Here is a 21,935-nt window from a genome sequence, read left to right as displayed (position 1 = left end):
TTCAGTTAGGATATGACATTACAAAAGTTAGACATTTTGATGTCTTTAATGTTTATTCATCAGAATTCATCCCTGTAATTCTTAGTTGTAACATTTTTTAAGTTTTGAAAATTGGGTATAGTTTCCAGTTAAATAGTTCTGTCAAAAAACACACTCATAATAGTAAATAATTAGAAATGAATCTCTTACAATAGGAAAATTGTTGATGGAATAAAGTTGGTTAAAAAAAAAAGGCCTATACACTGAACGCAAAGATTATAAAAATCGATAGCTATGATAATGTGGTTTTTACTATTTTGCAAGAAATCATTGCCCAAACCTTAAATTAAAATTCCATCAAACATGCTACAATACAAAAACTTACATTCTGTTTTATTCTTTCCCCCCTAAATTTACAACTTTTTTTAATTCGGAAAGTAGAACAAACTCATCATAAGAAAATCAGAAAATATGGATATGACAAAAGAATATACAGAACAATCATGATCCCAATCATCCTATGTTGGGTTTGGTGTTTATCCTTCTATATTCCTTTACTTGTATATTATGATTAATAGTATTATTGCATAAGATATATTGTGCCTGCTATGCATAAATTTGCCATAATTGGTTGAACAAGTCCTCTGCATTGGGGCTGTAAGGTTTTGTGTGGTTGGTGTGAGATGAGTTAGTGACTAAGACTGAAAACAGTATTCACCAACTTGCCCTACATTCCTTTGGCCAGATTTTAGTCTCATGACTGTCGCCAGAGACATGGGGCATGAAAAATGTGATCCATCAGCACTAGTGGGCTTCTAGATCTTCCCAATGGTGAGTAGAGAGCAAGATATAGAAATAATTACCTAAAATTTAACATCTGTGAGGTATATCAATCAAATTGAAACAGAATAAACTTATTTAAAATACAGATCAGTACAAATGTCTCAAACTAGTATGTTAAAAGTGAAATGAGTGAGGGTAATCATTTTGACCAATCCTAATTATAAAAGACCTATTTGGATAAAGTATAATTTAATATATTCCTTAGATTTTTTATTTATCCTATGCAGTTAAAAAAAATCAAATGTACCCACCGAATTGCTTGTCTATATAAAGAATCGGGTTTTAAGAACTTAAAAATTAAACAAAAATATCATAAAAGATTTTTTTTTAACTTCCAAAGAACTCAGAAGTGAGGGGGAAAGATCCTTCAGTTTAAGCAGTGTCATATTCTGTCTGAAAATCAGTTTCTCCTTGATATGTTTTTCCTGCAGCAAAGTATTCTGACAGAGTCAAGTGTAATTGAACAAAAAGTGAAATTATTTCCTTTTATACAAAGGATGCCACACAATATTTGAATTTATATGTAACCTTGAATTGTCATTTCCTTTTATATTCAAGGTATGCCTATTGATTAGCTTACAAATTTTGTCACAAGTGTGACCCTGTCTTCATAGTTACTGTTAAAAATACTATTGTGAGGGGCGCCTGGGTGGCGCAGTCGGTTGAGCGTCTGACTTCAGCCAGGTCACGATCTCGCGGTCCGTGAGTTCGAGCCCCGCGTCGGGCTCTGGGCTGATGGCTCGGAGCCTGGAGCCTGCTTCCGATTCTGTGTCTCCCTCTCTCTCTGACCCTCCCCCATTCATGCTCTGTCTCTCTCTGTCCCAAAAATAAAAAATAAAAAATAAAAAAAACGTTGAAAAAAAAAAAATTAAAAAAAAAATAAAAAAAAAATAAAAATACTATTGTGAAAAAAAAATAAATAAAAATACCATTGTGTCACACTTTCTATCTTGTCCTGATGGCAAATAAAATTAGAATTGGAATAGTTCAATCAGGATTGTGGCTTGGGTCAACATTAAAGTTAAAGATATGTTCACAAACCTAAGATCTATGAGGAGAAGCATTGTCATGTTCAAGGCCATATCCTTGGCACTTCTATATCCTATCACATAGTAAGTATTCAACAAATATTTGATAAGTGAGATAGTAAGGTTTTTTGTCCTCCTAGCTCTGAGATGTGTAAGCTTTTATTTGGGAAATAAATGACATATCTTTTTCTCTGGTTTTGCCATGTATAGAAGGAGGCAATGCTTATACGATGGTGATTATGGTTTATTATGAAGTTAGACTACCTGAGTTCAAATCTCTGTTCTGCCATTTATCAGTTGTATGATCTTGGGAAGGATGTTAACTTCTGTACAATAATTTCTCAGCTAGAAAAAGGGGAGATAATAATAACTCATATCTAATATGGCTGATGTGATAATCTAATGTGTTTACATCAGCTCTTGAGAGACCAAGCACTAAAAGGACACTGCTTAGCTCACTTAATGAAATTTGTAGCTAAATTGTGTGCCTACTTATGTCCACATTACAGTATAACTTGTTTTGTTTGATGCCAAATATGTAATACAAAATTGTTAGTGTCTTGTAAATTAAGCAGTAGTTGATCTTTTAAAATGCTTTTTAAAAAATGTCTTAATAATGGTTTACATTTATAAAACATTTTGAAAATAATCAGTTACTCATGTTTTCCTTAGTACAAGAATTCTTCTAGGTAGCTTTCTTATGTCAATCAAATAACAGCCATAAAAATACAGATAGATAAATAGATTTTAATGTCTCAGAAACTAGTGATATCAGTTATGAAACTTTTGCCCAAACACAAGGGTAAGGATATAATTTTCAGGGGGCTACATAATGAAAATATGAAGGATATAGATTACTTTCAATATAGTAGTATATTTTTAAACTCCACTTTCTTTAGAAATTATGAATAGATTCTATTTGGGCTTGTGTCAAAGTAATTTTCCGTGGTAGGAATCTTTCTGCTAGTCATTTTTATTCATTTTATTTGTTTGGATTCACTTTTTCAGTGAAAAATTACACATTGGTTTCAGGATTTTCTCTGTTGAATGAACATAGTAGACCCAATCCCCAAGCTGCTGAAGTGAAAAGGTAACTTAATGTCATCAGAACTAGGAATGTGAAGCTGAAATTGGTGACATATAAACAGTGCTAGTAATCATTTTCCATATAGAAATATTATTCAAGGGTCTCCAAAGAGTTTCTTTAGAAAGTAATAAAATGGTTTTCCATTATATAAACTAGCCATTTGTTAAAAAGAAAATGTAGCTAGCTGGTCATTTAGAAAGTTGGAAAATTGAATTTACTCTATAGTTGAGTGAGGAGGGTAAACAGTAGAGTGTGGGGTTCGTAATAACCCTCTTGAGGTCACATTATTATCATTCTCATTCTGGTGCTCTTAGACAAAGTTGATACAAAGATTTGGGGACTTTACATGGTGCTTCAAAAGACTCCAAGAAAAGAAATCTGTCATATCTAAACTAAGAAGGCTCTTTCAATGAACGCATTCTATATAAATACATTCTTGCTGAACTGTTAGCCTTTTAGATAGAGTCTTATAAAATTAGCTCTTAATCTTTGTATTCCAAGATATCAATACAAAAATCAAACAGATTTGAGGAGATCTGCAATTCACTTTATTCCTTCTAGAATATTTACATCACACTTCATTGTGTCCACTTGAAAACACATAATTATTTGAGATCTCTAATGGATATTGTAATACTCAAACAATAACCAAATAAGCACAAGATAATAGTATATACTTAGAAATGTGTTATATGGATTACAAAAACAATCTTAAAGCAAAGAAAAAAACTGTCCAATGATTGGATAGTTAAAATAATTTCTGATAGAAAAGACTATGAATAGTGTAGTAAAGAACACAGATTTTCGAGCTACATAGATTTGGATTCCTATCTTCAGTTTTGCCTATCAACCACCAGCAAACAGGTTTTTCCAAGTAATTTAGTCCCGCTATTTGTTTCTTGATCACTAAAATTAGAATAATGATATTGGAATGATATCAAGAAGTTATGAGATTTATATGAGATAATCATCTGGATTTAATGAGATTATAACTGACTAGTCCAGAGAAATCACTTTCTAATTCATAATCATGAAGATTTATCATAGAGGTATTTGCCTTTCACCTGCTTATTCTCATTTCCTGAAGTGGAGAAGATATTCTTACTTCCAGCATTGAGTTAGCTTTTAATGATAATCTAATAATTACTGAATCATCATGAAATGGGGTGATACTAAAACTTTTGTCACTGGTAAGATATTAGGCATAATCAAATAAAAACAGATGCCAGGTATGAACTGCCAGTAAGTAAGGACTAATACAAACCAAGTGAGTATCAGCCTAACAGAAAGCTAAATACAAAGAAAAAAAATACATCATATTTACAAAATGGAGATAAACATGTTAGTAGTTAATATTGACAATGTGTCCTGTGACACCATGTTTTTTTTTGTTTTGTTTTTGTTAGGGGTTATACTTGGGTTTTTCTGCAAACCTAATATACTTTGTGATAGGTGATCTTGCTCAAGATGATAGCAAACAGTTTGTCAAATGAATGCACAGAAAACCATAATTTATTTTCATTTTTTACAAATATATTGGTGTTATGTTACTAATAATTCAACCAAATTTACAGAAATTTATTCTTTCCTATAGTGAAGTCATTGTTATATGGGATTTCATACAAATTCTACTACCTTTCTCCAATTAAAAAATTTTAATTATTTAAAATCCATAATTTACATTAGGGTTCACTCTGGGCATTGTACACTTTATGAGTTTTGACAAATGTGTAATGACATGTATCCTCTGTTGTAGTATCATACAGTCCTCTGTGCTCTATTTATCCCTCTCGCCCCCAGAGCCCTTGGCAACCACTGCTCTTTTCACTGTCTCCATTGTTTTTGCTTCTTCCAAACTGTCATATAGTTGGAATCATACAGTATGTATCCTTTTCAGATAGACATCTTTCACTTGGTAATAAGCATTTAAAATTCCGCCATGTCTTTTAATGTCTTGGTAACACATTTATTTTTAGCACTGAATAATATTCCACTGTCTGTACATACCAACGTTTATCCACTTTTCTATTAAAGGACATCATGTTTGCTTCCAAGTTTTGGCAATTATGGATAAGGCTGCAATAAACATACATGTGCACATTTTTTTTATGGATATAGGTTTTCAACTCCTATGGGTAAAAATACCAAGGAGCAGAATTGCTGGATCATATGGTAAGAATATGTTTAGTTTAGTAATAAAATGCCAACTGTCTACCAAAGTAGCCACACAACTTTGCATTTCCACCAACAATGAAGGAGAGTTTCTGTTGCTCCTCACCCTTGCCAGCATTGCTCATTTTTTTTTGGATTTTCACTATCCTAATAGGTGTGCACTTATCTCATTGTTTTAATGCACAATTCCCTAATGACATATGATCTTGAGTATCTTTTCATATGCTTGTCTTCTTTCTATATAGCTCTTTGGTGAGGTGTCTGCTTGAGACTTCTGCACATTTTTAATTTTTTTTGCTTAATGTTTATTTATATCTGAGAGAAAGACAGAGCAAGCACAAGTCAGGGAGTGGCAGAGAGAGACCAATAGAGAATCTGAAGCAGGCTCTAAGCTCTGAGCTATCAGCACAGAGCCTGATGCGGGGCTTGAATTCACAAGCTGTGTGATCATGACCTGAGCCGAAGTCAACGCTTAACTGACTGAGCCACCCAGGAGCGCAGGAGACCCATTTTTGCTCATTTTTAAATTGTTCATTTTCTTATTTCTGAGTTTTAAGAGTTAGTTATATATTTTGGTTAACAGTCTTTAATCAAGTATATTTTTTTCTGCGAATATTTTGTCTTGGTATGTGGCTTGTCTTCATTTTCTCTTAACATAATCTTTCACGTAGTAAAAGGTTTTTTTTATTATTTTAATAAAGTCCAGCTTATTATTTTTTTTCTTTCATGGATTATACCTTTGGTATAGTGTCTAAAAAAGTCATCACCATAACCAAGGTCACCTAGATTTTCTCCTATGGTATTTCCTAGGAGTTTGATAGTTTTCCATTTCATCTTTAGGTCTATGATCCACTTTGAGTTAATTTTTGTGAAGGGTAGTAAGGTCTGTGTCTAGATTTATGTTTGTGCTTGTGGATGACCTGTTGTTCCAATACCTTTTGTTGAAAAGACCATCTTTTCTCCATTGTATTGTACTTTCTCCTTTGTCAAAGATAAGTTGAATGTATTTATGTGAGTCTATTTCTGATCTCTATACTGCTCCATTGATCTACTTGTCTATTTTTTTGCCAATACCACACTGTCTGGAATACTGTAGTTTTATGTAAGTCTTGAATTTGAGCAGTTTCAGGTCTTTGATTTTGTTCCTCTTCTTTGTGTTGGAAAAAATAATTTAATAAAATCTAGACTGAGGATTATCTTGCAAGTATATCTCATATTCTAAAGAAATAATTGAGAAAATATTTTATAAAAGAGGCACTGTGTGTTATACACTTGCACACAACATCGTCTCAACTATTCAACTCTGCTGTTTCAAGTAAAACAGTCTTAAATAAAATATAAATGAATTAGAGTGGCTATGCTACAATACATCTTGATTTGCAAAAACAGATGCTGGGTCACAGGTGCTAAACCTGTTTTGTCTACTACCTTATAACTGGTATCAAACAAAGTCTCGGCAAATATCATGGATTTAGTAAGTGTATGGTGAAGAGACAAATAAAGAATATTTTTCCATTGGAAATATCTATTGATATTTTATTTTTAAGGTATTTATTTAAATTCCAGTTAGTTAACATACAGTATAATATTAGTTTTAGGTGTACAATATAGTGATTCAACACCACCCCGTGCTCCTCACAAGTGCACTTCTTAATCCCATCATCTACCCATTCCCCCCTCCCACCTCTCCTCTGGTGACCATCAGTTTGTTCTCTATAGTTAAGTGTCTGTTTCTTGGTTTGCTTCCTTCTCTCTCTCTCTTTTTTTTTTTTGCTCCTCTGTTTTCTTTCTTAAATTCCACATATGAGTGAAATCATATGGTATCTGTCTTTCTCTGACTGACTTATTTCACTCAGCATAATGCTCTCTAGCTCCATTCATGTCCTTGCAAATAGCAAGATTTCATTCTTTTTTTTTTTATGGCTAAGTAATATTCCGGTGTGTGTGTCTATGTGTGTGTGTAAGTGTGTGTATGATATACATATATGACATATATGAATATATATCATATATAGATATATATATCTGATATCTGATATCATATATATGATATATTACATATATATAAGTGGTATACCACATCTTCTTTATCCATTCATCAGTTGATGGACATTTGGGCTCTTTTCATAATTTGGCTATATGCTGCTATAAACATTGAGGTGCTATAAACATTGAGGTGCATGTATCCCTTTGAATCAGTATTTTTGTATCCTTTAAGTAAATACCTACTTGTGCAAGTGCTGTATCATAGGGTAGTTCTATTTTCAGCTTTTTAAGGAACGACCATACTGTTTTCCACAGGGGCTGAATTTGTGTACCAGTTCTAGCAATCTTTTGGTGGAGTCTTTCAGGTTTTCTATATAGAGTATCAAGCCATCTGCAAATAGTAGAAGTTTGACATCTTTCTTGCCGATTTGGATGCCTTTTATTTCTTTTTGTTGTCTGATTGCTGAGGCTATTTACTTTGTAAATAACAGTGGTGAGAGTGGACATCTCTGTCTTGTTCCTGACCATAGAGGAAAAACTCTCAGTTTTTTACCTATAATTCAGAAGTGTATATCCTATTTTCAGCAAAGCTTAAACTCCATTAAAGGGATTCTGGTTATAAGAAGCTAATAGTTCATGTATATTCCTCACTGAGAGGAGTATTATTGCTTATTACTCTATGCATAATGTATACAATATAGTCATCCACATCTGATAATAGTTTGTACAAGTCAATAAGGAGTCTATAACACAAGAAGAAAAAATAAATAATATTCCCATTAGGTAAACTTAATGTCTGCATTTTTAATACCGAAGGCTCTGTGTATTGTAATGGAAAAAATATATTTAGCTAAAATACATATTTATAATGCAAAAAATATATTAGCTAAAATACATATTGTAGATGCAAATTTCTCATGACTCTGAAGTAGATACTCTCATTCAAACACAAGATATAATAATAACATTTTTTTAGTAAAGTTCACTGTAGAAGTGAGACATTATTTCTGAAAACTCAGTTTATTTCATGTTTTAATTTAGCATTTCAAAATGTCTGTAAAAAGTTATTTAGAAGCATATTTATTTCTGTAAATTACAGTCTATTTTAGTAGTCAATTGTAGTATTAATATTCATATTAATTCTAGCCTGCTAATATTCCTTATTCTAATCAGAATATGCAAACCTTTGTTATTATTCACTGTTGCCATCCATTAACAAATCACATGGGAAAAATGTTCTTTAATACATTTTGCACTGAGAGTGCAATCTGAAATAAGGATTTTTTTCTTGTGGGATCCAAGAGGCATATTGGTATAGGTAATCTGAAATAGGAAATGATGTAAAATTGGAGAATCTGCTTAGCCATTTGTTGGGGTTATTACTGAGGATGATGAGATTATACACAATGCTTGGCTAACTGAAGTGTAGCTCAGAGATTTCAGGTGGGCTGCAGTTAAGCCTGGGAGGGCCTTGGGTCTCTTGGGATGCCTGTCTAACCAGCCTGATTGTGGAATGCTTGGGGGCCGGCCCTCTCGGGTGTTTCTGCAGTCCTTGGAGAACTCCGTTCTGTACCTTGTATACAAAGTTTAGCAAAACAATAGGACACAAAGACCCTTGCCATATATCTCTGATTTGATGAGTTTCTTTTGATTGTTCCCCTTGAAGTCAACCACCCTTTGTTTTTGTACCTGAAATGTTGTCCGCCCTCTGTACACAAGCCATCTGAGATTTGTGACCGGCCTGACACTGCAAGAAGAGAATAGGAGTGAGGTGAACGGGGTCTTCGTCTTTGAACGTTGACCTCCAAGCCTTCTCCTCTCCTTCTTGGCAAAGTGTAGAGTAATCTTTCATGCCTCGGGGCAGGGTTTGTTGGTCATTCCTGGCAGACATTGAATATCCAAGCAAGGATCTTAGTGGGTTTCATTAGTGTCAAAAGGGATCCACTATTTTAAGTAAATTCTTCAAGCACAGTGAACTAATTGGTCTAATAACAGCCATTATGTTTATTGAATTTGTTTCCATAGTAGCATATTTAGACCTATAATAAATAAAGGCTTTATTAAAAACTTATATTACTAATGAACAAAGGCAAGAGATGATAAAAGTAAAAACAAAGATTTAATATAGTCTATTAAACTATAATGTCCCTATGTTTTAACAAAAAGTTCTCATGATGCACAATCACCAGTTACAATATTCACTGCAGTGGCCCCGCTGTCCAGCTCTCTGATACTGACCTTACATATGAGTCCTAATTTCATCTCTTGAGCAATTTATAGGGCGTTTCCATTTGCATGTGCTGCCCTTGCCTCAAAGTGCATGGTTTAATACTGACATCATATTTTTCTTTATGTCTCAACATTCCTATCTCTTAATAAATAGGTCTAGAAAGGTTAAGTTTTCCTTCAGGGCAAGTCCAAACAACAATTATCAATGCTTCAGAAACTTAACCTTTCCTGTGGTCTGCACTGAAATATTGTCTGTGGGTCTAGACTCTAGCTCTTTGTAAAGAAGGCATCCAGTGAAAAGTAATAAGACTTTAACTATAATCTTCAAATTGTCACTTGATTGATGTAAGAACTGAGGCTTAGAGAGCTTTGCCAGCTTGCTCAAAATTGCATTGCTGATGAGACTGCAAGGGGCTTTAAGAGAAAAGAAGCAGATATTTGGGGAGAAAAGGTAGAAGGGACTGTCTGTGAAAGAGACATGAGTACACAATTGAGAGAGTAAGGAAATGTGCCAATTGAACAATATTATCAAATACTGATGTGATTAGATATTAATACTATTAATGCTGAAGAATATAGGGTAATTTTCTTGTCATTTATTTTTTGTTTCAAAATTGACCAGTTTGAATTCACCTGATTTTCTTTGATTTAGGTAATGTAATTACTTATCTATTACATAAGAATTTGTATAATTTTTAGGATTTTGAGTGTTCTCCCTAATGTTCTCCCTAAATTGGTTTCTCATCCAGAATACAAAGAACCTTCTAAGCATGTTAAGTCTTTCTTGGTGAAAAAAAAAAAAATGCCAGTTGCAGAAGGTTCTTACTATTGTAGGGGAAATCTCAACCTACCCTGGTCCACTGGAAACATAAAAATGTTACTGAACTAATAGGCTTCTGATTTTGTAGGTTATGTTTCTCACTCTTTTTCATAAGTGCTTCCAAACAAGGCACATAAGGTATTCACTAATCCTTGGTTACCAGTGCTAATCAACATTCTAATCTAATCTTCACTTCACATTTAACCAAGTTTCTACTGCTAGCCTGAATGCTTTCTCTGAGAACAATTTGCTACATATTCAACAGACTGAAAACCCTTCTGGAATTGGCATCATTCCTTAGGAGCAGAGCTTAACCAAAGACTGAAGGAAGACAGAATATGCATACTTCAGCTCACTTGCCTTTTCGACATACGTGTTGTATTCTGTTTCCTGGAATTCGCATGTGTCATTAGGCTTCAAGTAAAACTAGTGGTAACTTGATGGATAACAACACATTTTCAATATAATATGATGAAAAGTAAATACCTATGGATTTCTTGGTTTTATAAGTCAAAACCTAAGAAAAAAAGATTTTCTTTTTAACTGAATTGGCTTAATATCTTGATAACACATATCATAGGAAAATTCATTAGTTTACTAATTATAACAGCAAACCAAGGAGATAAATAAATAAATCAAAAGTTGTTTTTTTTTAACGAAATGGCATCTACTTTTTTTCTGTTAAAATACTATGGGTGATTATAATGCATAGTCATATTTATTTCCTCCTATTAATGCTAATAAAAGCAGCCTTTTTTTTAAAATATGAAATTTATTGCCAAATTGGTTTCCATACAACACCCAGTGCTCATCCCAACAGGTGCCTCCTCAAAGCCCACCACCCACTTTCCCCTCCCTCCCACCCCCCATCAACCCTCAGTTTATTCTCAGTTTTTAAGAGTCTCTTATGGTTTGTCTCCCTCCCTCTCTAACTTTTTTTTTCTTCCCCTCCCCCATGGTCTTCTGTTAAGTTTCTCAGGATCCACATAAGAGTGAAAACATATGGTATCTGTCTTTCTCTGTATGACTTATTTCACTTAGCATAACACTCTCCAGTTCCATCCACATTGCTACAAAAGGCAATATTGCATTCTTTCTCATTGCCATGTAGTATTCCATTGTGTATATAAACCACAATTTCTTTATCCATTCATCAGTTGATGGACATTTAGGCTCTTTCCATAATTTGGCTATTGTTGAAAGTGCTGCTATAAACATTGGGGTACAAGTGCCCCTATGCATCAGTACTCCTGTATCCCTTGGGTAAATTCCTAGCAGTGTTATTGCTTGGCCATAGGGTAGATCTATTTTTAATTTTTTGAGGAACCTCCACACTGTTTTCCAGAGTGGCTGCACCAGTTTGCATTCCCACCAACAGTGCAAGAGGGTTCCCGTTTCTCCACATCCTTGCCAGCATCTATAGTGTCCTGATTTGTTCATTTTAGCCACTCTGGCTGGTGTGAGGTGGTATCTGGGTGTGGTTTTGATTTGTATTTCCCTGATGAGGAGTGATGTTGAGCATCTTTCCACATGCCTGTTGGCCATCTGGATGTCTTCTTTAGAGAAGTGTCTATTCATGTTGTCTGTCCATTTCTTCACTGGGTTGTTTGTCTTTCGGGTGTGGAGTTTGGTGAGCTATTTATAGATTTTGGACACTAGCCATTTGTCCAATATGTCATTTGCAAATATCTTTTCCCATTCCATTGGTTGCCTTTTTTGTTGATTGTTTCCTTTGCTGTGCAGAAGCTTTTTATCTTCATAAGGTCCCAGTAATTCACTTTTGCTTTTAATTCCCTTGCTTTGGGGATGTCAAGTAAGAAATTGCTATGTCTGAGGTCAGAGAGGTCTTTCCCTGCTTTCTCCTCTAGGGTTTTGATGGTTTCCTGTCTCACATTCAGGTCCTTTATCTATTTTGAGTTTGTTTTTGTGAATGGTGTGAGAAAGTGGTCTAGTTTCATTCTTCTGCATGTTGCTGTCCAGTTCTCCCAGCGCCATTTGTTAAATAGAATGTCTTTTTTCCATTGGATATTCTTTCTTGCTTTGTCAAAGATTAGTTGGTCATACTTTTGTGGGTCTAATTCTGGGGTTTCTATTCTATTCCATTGGTCTATGTGTCTGTTTTTGTGCCAATGCCATGCTGTCTTGATGATTACAGCTTTGTAGTAGAGGCTAAAGTCTGGGATTGTGATGCCTCCTGCTTTGGTCTTCTTCAAAATTACTTTGGCTATCTGGGGTCTTTTGTGAGAAGCAGCCTTTTGAATCTAGTAACTACATCCTAAAATTATGGCAAGTGAGAAGTATCAAATTTTAAGACCTATCCTTCTAGCCTTTACATTATTTTAAAAATGTTTACTTTTGAGAGAGAGAGAGAGCTCCTGTGCATGAGTGGGGGGGCAGAAGGAGAGGGGGATGCAGGATCCAAAGTAGGCTCTGTACTGACAGCAGAGAGCCTGATGCAGGACTTGAAATCACGAACTGTGAAATCATGACCTGAGTCAAAGTCAGATGTTTAACCGACTGAGCCACCCAGGCAGCCCTAGCCTTTCCACTTTAAATTGCTTATAAAGATATACATGGAGTTTGGATCCTACTTTTAGGAAGCAGATCACAATTGCTCATAGATATGCACACACACACACACACACACACACACACTCAAACACACACACATATGATAACTTCTAGTACCAGCAATAGTGTTGGAAAGCAATTCAGTCATGGACAGTGTGAATATAAATTGTGACAAACTTTGGAGAAAATATGTGGCAGTGCAAATTAATATCAAACATGTATATTACCTTTGACACATCAAATCAAATTTTAGAATTCTAATAGAAATGATAACACCATGCATATACCTTGTAAAACTATAGTGAGAGAACATGAGAAAAAAAATTAAATGTCCATCAGTGGGGAATGGTTGACCTTTTCTATATCCACCCAGTGAAATTGAAATATCATATATCCATGTCAAGCCATCATAATTAAGTATGAAATCTTGTTGCAAGATTAAATATATAAGAGAGGGAAGAGAAGAAAAGAGAGGAGACAGCTGAAAAAAATATCAAAGAAAAAAAAAAAGATAGCTACCAAAGCTACCAAAGGGGCTAAGAGACTGACAGAGACTCTTTTAAAAAAATTAATACCATAATCATACTTAAAGCAAAATCTAAAAAAAAAAAAAAAAAAAAAAAAACCAAGCAAAAAACAGGATTGTAAATAAAATACACACATGAATTTCTTAATGCAAGTATTAAGAACCTTCATTTAAATATAGAATTTGATTGGGACACCTGGGTGGCTCAGTAAGTTAAGTATCAGACTGTTGATGTCAGCTCAAGTCATGATCTCACTGTTCTTGAGTTCGAGCACCACTCAGGACTCTGTTCTGATGGCATGGAGCCTGCTTCAGATTCGCTCTCTCATCTTTCTCTGCCTCTCCCACTCTCCCTCACTTTCAGAATAAACTAAATAAATATATAATTTGATGAAGAGAAGCAAAGAAACTTCTTCCTTCCCCCCTTAACACACAATTATGTACATAGTCAACATTTAGCATGTTCAGCCTCTGAAAGTTCATCAACCATGTTTTTTGGGGGGCCTTTTTATTGTCCACAGGGATTTATTATTCACCTTAATAAATTAATAAAGAATTTTAGTGATGTTTTCCTCCTGAATATCTTAGATAGACAACAATGACTTGTGCTCAAAAAAAAAGTCTTTATGAACTCAAAACATTGTGAAACCTTTTTTATAAAATATGTCTTAGCCATGAAATACAAAATCAAAACTTTCCTTTAACACTTAAATTGTTACAAAATCATTCAATACCATTGTTTAGGAAGATCATGGGGAAATTAGTGATTTCAAGAAACACAGAAGTTTATATGCAAAAGTAACCTCACATTTAAATTTCACTTTGAAAATTTACTTGATCAAAAAACATTTCTTAGATTCTTTTATTCATTTCTAATTTACAGCATTATAAAGTCAAATTTTGACTGTTGAAAACAGTTGCCACAGATGAAAATGTTTTCCAACTGAATTTTCATAGTCATTACAAAGTTAGGTTTATAATGCAATTGCTGACAGGCTTTTAGCATCTTGATGTTCAATATTCATTTCTGCCACAAGAAAACTCAAACTAAAAACTTTTTTTTTGGTAGCTGACACTGTTCAATGCTTGACTGGAAGACCATTTTAGGACAATCAAAAGGAATAATAGCATACAAAAATTGATCTGATTTAATAGACACAATTTTGGAAAGGAATAATTTAACATAATGTGGAAGAAAAATCTTGTCTGTTTACTTAAAGACCAGAAAGCCCACAGATAAGCAGATGTTCAGTACTTCCCTTTGGTATTTTGATATTTAAGGGACTAAGCAGAGTTAATACAACCTCGTCTTTTCAATTCTACTAACTTTCATTGGATTTTCATCCTTTCCCTGTACCTTTTTATTTTTATTTTTCCTATTTTTTGTAGTTTCAAGTTTTTATTTAAATTCCAGTCAGCTAAAATACAGTGTAACATTAGTTTCAGGAGTAGAATTGAGTGATTCATCACTTGCATATCGTACTCTGTGTTAATCACAAGTGCCTTCCTTTTATAAAAAAAATTTTTATTAAGTGTACTTATATTTGAGATACGGGGGCAGAGAGAGAAGGGTACAGAGGATCCAAAGTGGGCTCTGTGCTAAGAGCAGACAGTCTGATGTGGGGCTCAAACTCACGAACTGGGAGATCATGACCTGAGTTGAAGTTGGACACTTAACCAACTGAGCCCCACAAGTGCCCTCCTTAATACCCATCACCCATTTAATCCATTTCCCCACCCACCTCCCCTTCAGCATCTCTCAGTTTGCTCTCTATAGTTAAGAGTCTGTATGTTGGTTTGCCTCCTTCTCTTTTTTTTCTTTACTTCTCTGTTTTGTTTCTCAAATTCCTCATATGAGTGAAATCATATGGTATTTGTCTTTCTCTGACTTAATTCACTTATCCTAATACTCTCTAGCTCCATCCATATTGTTGCGAATGACAGGATTTCATTCTTCTTCATGGCTGAGTAATATTCCACCACATACATACGCGTATACACACACACACACACACACACACACACACACACACACGTATGTATACCACTTCCTCATTATCCATTCATCAGTCAATGGACATCTGGGCTCTTTCCATAATTTGGCTCATGTTGATAAGACTGGTATAAATATCAGGTTTCATGTATCCCTTTGAATGAATATTTTTGTATCCTTTGTGTAAATACCTAGTAGTGCAATTGCTGTGTCATAGGGTAGTTCTATTTTTAACTTTTGGAGGAAACTCCATACTGTTTTCCAGAGTGGCTGCACAAGTTTACATTCTCATCAACAGTATAAGAAGATTCCCCTTTCTCCATATCCTCACAAACATCTGTTGTTTCCTGCATTGTTAATTTTAGCCATTCTGACAGGTATGAGGTGATATCTCATTGTAGTTTTGATTTGTATTTCCCTGATGATTAGTGATGTTGAGCATCTTTTCATGTGTCTCTTAGCCACCTGCATGTCTTCTTTGAAAAATGTCTATTCATGTCTTCTGTCCATTTTTTACCTAGATTATTTGTTTTTGGGGTGCTGAGCTTGATAAGTTTTTTACACATTTTGGAAACTAACCCTTCATCAGATATGTCATTTGCAAATACCTTCTCCCACTGCTTATAGTTTTGTTTATTGTTTCTTTCACTATAGAGACGGTTTTTATCTTGATGAAATCCCAATTATTTATGCTTTTGTTTCTCTTGCTTCTGGAGACATCTAAAGAGAAGTTGCTATGACCAATGTCAAAAATGTTACTGCCTGTATTCTCTGACATTTTGATGGTCTCCTGTCTCACATTTAGGTCTTTCATCCATTTGGAATTTATTTTTGTGTGTAGTGTAAGAAAGTGGTCCAGTTTCATTCTTTTGCATGTGCCTGTCAAATTTTCCCAACACCATTTGTTGAAGAGACAACAGACTCATTTGTTGAAGAATCTTTTTTCCATTGGATATTTTTTCCTGTTTGTTGAAGATTAGTTGACTATAGGTGTGGGTCCATTTCTGGATTTTCTATTCTGTTCCATTAATCTATCAGTCTGGTTTTTTTTTTTTTTTATGTCAATACCATACTGTATTAATCACTATAGCTTTTTAATATAACATGGATCCCAGAATTGTGATGCCTTGAAATTGCTTTTCTTTTTCAAGGTTTCCTTGGTTATTCAGGATGTTTGGGATTCCATACAAATTTTAGGATTATTTGTTTGTTCTAGCTATCTCTGTGAAGAATGCTGGTGGTATGATAGGGATTGAATTAAACGTGTAGACTGCTTTGGGTACTATCAACATTTTCACAATACTTGTTTTCCAACCCATGGACATAGAATGTTTTTCCTTTCTTTGTGTTATCTCCAGGGCCAGATGGCTTCACAGGAGAATTCTACCAAACATTTAAGGAGTTATTACCTGTTCTTCCCAAACTATTCCAAAACATACAAAGGGAAGGAAAACTTCCAAAACTCATTCTGTGAGGTGAGCATTACCTTGATTCCAAAACCAAAGATTCCACTAAAAAAGAGAATTACAAGCCAATATCCATGATGGACACGATGCAAAAACTCTCAACAAAATACTCGTAAAGTGAATCCAATAGTAGATTAAAAGAATCATTCACCACAATCAAGTGGGATTTATTCCTGGGATGCAAACGTGGTTCAATATTCACAAATCAATCATAATGATACATCACATTAATAAAAGAAAGGATAAGAACCATATGATCCTCTCAACAGATGCAGAAAAAGCATTTGATGAAGTAAAGAATTTTTCTTGATAAAAACCCTCAACAAGTAGGGATAAAGGGAACATACCTCAGCATCATAAAGGCCATATATGAAAGACCCACAGCTAACATCATCCTCAATGGGGAAAAACAGAGTTTTTCCTCTACAGACAGGAACAAGACAGGGATGCCCACTCTGTCTACTGTTATTTAACATAGTACTGGAATTCCTAGCCTCAGCAATTAGACAACAAAAAGAAATAAAAACCACCTAAATTGGCAAGGAAAAAAAATAAAACTGTCACTATTTGGAGATGACATGATACTCTATATAGAAAGACTCCACCAAAAAATTGCTAGATCTGATACACAAATACAGTAATGTCGCAGGATATAAATTAATCTGTTACAAAAAATCTGTTACATTTCTATACACTAATAATGAAGAGCAGAAAGAGAAATCAAGTAATCAATCCCATTTACAGTTGCACCCAAAACATAAGATACGTAAGAATAAAGCTAACCAAAGAGGTAAAAGATAGGTACTCTGAAAACAGTACAAACACTTATCTCTGCATCTTTTTAGAAGCTGCTTCTGTGGGATCTTATGTATACTATAGCCTCTTAGTAAGATATATAAAAAGCAAAAAAACATAAATTTTATTTATCCAGTTATACCAGCAGTTAATTATATAATCCAATTTTGTTTCATTTGTACTTTAGTATGAATATTTGTATGTCTAAAGAATTGGGAAAACCCATTTTATTTGCACATCAGAATTAAACTGTCAATATAGATGGAATGATTTCATGGTTAGTTGCTATTTGCCAATATTGTGTCCCAAACTAGAAATCACTTCCAATGAAGAAGAGAGGGAAAAAAAAGACAAAGAAAAAAGAGACAGAGAAAGGCAATGACATTTCTGCACAAAGAAGTTTGAAACTGTGTCAATTACTTGAAAAATCAATTTAATGTAAGCCCAGTCTCAGTGTGTTTGGTAGCTTGAGTTTAGATAACTATTTATAAAGTTCATTTCTGCAACTTCGGTTTAATCAGTAACATTATGTAATGGTAGGAGACAAGTCTCAGGGTGCTGAAATCTGAAACAGTTTTGGCTTCCTATGTGATTGATAAAACCTGTTTGAAACAAAAAACTTAATTCCATTGTCAAATGCAGTATCAGTGAGGAGCCTTATTTCGCTTTCACGGTAGAACAATAGGAGATATATAATTCTACCTAAATTTGTCTCACTGTTCAGCTTATAATTAAACACACTGTCACATGTGCATTTTCTACTTTTATATTAGTGATTAAGAAAAGAATGGTTTCACCTAAATAGTATAAATTGCTATTTCAAATGGAATAATTCCTTTATGTGTTTATATAAATCATCCACACTTAATTTTTCTCTAAAAATTTTATTAGAATTATGTATACACATTTATAAAGATTTGTAAGACATTTGCTTGGTTATGTAGTTTATAGTTTTCTAAATGTTTAGTGGTAACAGTTAAATTAGTAACATACTTATTTCTTTAAATTATACAAACATAGTTTGCATGTGTGTCTTCAAATTCTAGGAAATTCTGAATATACTATTTACTTTTTCAGAATGACATCTTTTCCTTGAGTTTTATGATTTATATTGTAAGAAATTAATATATGGGGCAGGTGGGTGGCTCAGTCAGTTAAACATCCAACTTCAGCTCAGGTCATGATCTCGCAGTTCATAAGTTCAAGCCCCGCATCAGGCTCTGTGCTGACAGCTCAGAGCCTGGAGCCTGCTTTGGATTCTGTCTCCCTCTCTCTCTGCTCCTCCCCTGCTCACATTCTGTCTCTGTCTCTGTCTCTGTCTCTGTCTCTGTCTCTGTCTCTCTCTCTCAAAAATAAATCAACATTAAAAAAAAATTTAAAAAAGAAATTAACATAGAAGTATATATTTTCTAAAAAAAATGTATATCTATCTATCTATCTATCTATCCAAATATGATTTTATATTCAAATTTACTCACTATGATGATTCTATGCTATTCCTCTGGATTATAACATAGAGTTAAAAGCTTTCCACTTATGTTGTATTCTTAGTACATCATGTGCATAATTTGAAATAATAATTTTGCTAAAATTTCCATCCAAATGGAGAATTATATGTCAGTTGGGGTTACTGGAAAGAATATGGATTCTGGAGTCTTAGAAAAACAGTTTCCAAGTACTGGATTCAAGACTGCCTATTACAGGAACTTTCTCTCCTTCAGTTGTTTTTTTTCTTTCTTTTTCTTTTTTTGTTTTTAATCTTGCATTGAAAGGTGGTTAGGATAATTAGAGAAATTTTATTTAAGGCACTAAATATATCATACCAATATTGCTTAAGAAATCTAATGTGTTACACTCTTTATTCACATGGTCATTTATTTATTTATTGTTTACCTAACAAATATTAATTATTACCCTCTTCTATGTACCTATTATAGTGGGAGAGAAAGGAAAATAAATAATAGCAGAACAAGGAGGTTTTGCTTAAAAAGCATATAGTTTAGTGTGCCACATGTTAAACAGAAACATGCCAATGTAGAATTATGCTCAATATTTTTCGGAGCATAAAGCAGGGGTCTCCTAATTCTGCTTGTGCAGTGGAGGATAGAGAGTTAAAGAGAAAGTGATATTTGATCTATGACTTGAGGGTTGCGTATAAGTTTGTTCTTCAGGTAAATTGAGTTTATGGGTAGAATAGTCAGGGAGGGAGAGATTAAAATGAACTGGAAACTTTCTAGACAGCGGGATAAGCATATGGAGGTAAAAAATAAACCGACATATACAGCTACCTGAAAATAAGAGCACATGGCTGAGATTCAGCCATGTGTGCAAGAGATGAGATTTTATACCATAAGGAGTCACATAAGCCATCTGTAAAGCAAAGAGATAGCACTAGCAGATCTGAGTCACCCCTTCCCTACTTGAGGTTAATTTAATTGAGACACCAATTTTTCTCTAGGACAATAACCAATTCAGTGCTATGATAACTTGAGATAAGGAAAGCATAAAAAGTGAACTCCACATTTATCTTAGCTTTTTTTCTGGGTGTGTTTTCCAAAGGTGCACAGGAAAATGGAATACAAGCAGAAATGCCTATATTGCTGCACGAATGAAATGGAGATTGGAAACCAAGACAGCCAGCGCAACTAAATTTTGGAGACAGGATATGAGAAAGGTAGAAATTGCATATAAGGATTCTCCGAAAGCTATATAAAAAATTTCCCTGGTGTCCTTGGCTATACATATTCAAGGCAAAACTTTGGGATGCCTAAGACAGAACAGATGCTGGGAATCTAAAGAGCCAATGGAAATGTCAGTGTTTTCACAGTGCTGAAATATTTTGGTGTATGAACCCAGCCAGAGAGAACACTGAAGATTCTGACTATTCAGCTGAGATTGTGAAAGGCACTAGGAGAAAGATCAAATAGAAAAAAATCTGCCTTAATGGGCCTATAATCCAGTTTCAATACGATCAAGGTGATCCATGAGAATTAGACTGCACAATAGAGCAAATATCAATACTCTTCAGAAGACACCATAATCCACATTCTCAGGGCATATTATCCACAATGTTCAGTATAAACGAAAAATCTCTAGACATGTTAGGAGATAAAATAGTCTAGTGATATTCAGGTGGCGACACTGTCAATATAGCATAAAGGAACGCTTGAAAATAATCCAGATATTACAGCAAGCACAGCATCAAAACAATGAGGACTAACCTGTGAAACAGGGAAAACAGTTGACAAAATCATGTCAATAAGATGAGCTAAGACCAGGCTGGTATTAGCAAACAGAAAATGGGATTAGAACAATTGGAAACCACTTATTAGAAAATATCCTATCTGAAGCATAGAGAGGAAAAAATAATGGAAAAGAGAGACAGCATAAGAGAAATGCATATGATAAACAAAAATGAACCATCATGCAACCAAGGTTATAGAAGTAGAAGAGAGTGGGAGAATGGAACAGAAGTAATTTTTTTAAAAAATATGTTTATTTATTTTTGAGAGAGACAGAGAGACAGAGCACAAGTGGGGAAGGGGCAGAGAGAGGGAGACAGAATCTGAAGCTGGCTCCAGGCTCTGATCTGTCAGCACAAAGCCTGAGGCAGGGCTCGAACTCACGAACTGTGAGATTATGACCTGAGCCGAAATCAATGCTTAACCAACTGAGCCACCCAGGTGCCCCCAGAAGTCATTTTTAGAAGAAATATTGGGCATTAATTTTCCAAATACAAAAAGATACATCAAACCACACATTCAAAAATGTGAATAAATAAACCAGAAGAAGAAACACAGAGAAAACTACAACTTGGAAAGTCATAAGCAAATTTAGAGAATGAAATGTAAAGAGTAAATTATAAAATCAGGCAGAGAAAAAAATATTATCTTTCATAATCAATAAGAAATATATAGAAACTTTGTCTCAGCAGAAGACAAAGAAATGCTATCTATAAAGTGATGAAAGAAAATAGAACAGTTAACAAGTAATTCTATATCCAGCAAAAGTATCCTTCAAAATGAAGATGATATAAAAATAGTCTCAGGAGGGGTACCTGAATGGCTCAGTCGGTTGTATCTGAATTTGTCTCAGGTCATGATCTCACGGCTGGTGAGTTCAATCCCCAAGTTAGGGTCTGTGCTAACAGCTCGGAGCCTGGACCCTGCTTCAGATTCTGTACAATGTCTTAATGCTTTGTAAACATGTAAAATTAAAATACATAACTATGACTGCACAAAAAGTGGGCACAGGAAATAAAGTTATTCCACTATCATTATTTTTGTATTGTTTCATATGCTATAGAAATACTAATTTGTTGTCTCTCATAATAAAACATGTATTGTCGTCTCCAATACATTTTCAACTTCTAAGATAACCAGCAGAGGATAGTGATAAATGACACAGCAAAAAACTAGTAGAAGACAGAAAAATGAAATA

The sequence above is a fragment of the Panthera onca genome, chromosome A1, assembly GCF_046562875.1.
Source record: "Panthera onca isolate mPanOnc1 chromosome A1, mPanOnc1 haplotype 2, whole genome shotgun sequence".
In the NCBI taxonomy this organism is placed as follows: Eukaryota; Metazoa; Chordata; class Mammalia; order Carnivora; family Felidae; genus Panthera; species Panthera onca.
The sequence above is the reverse complement of the archived record's forward strand: the minus strand, read 5'-3'. Positions refer to the sequence as shown.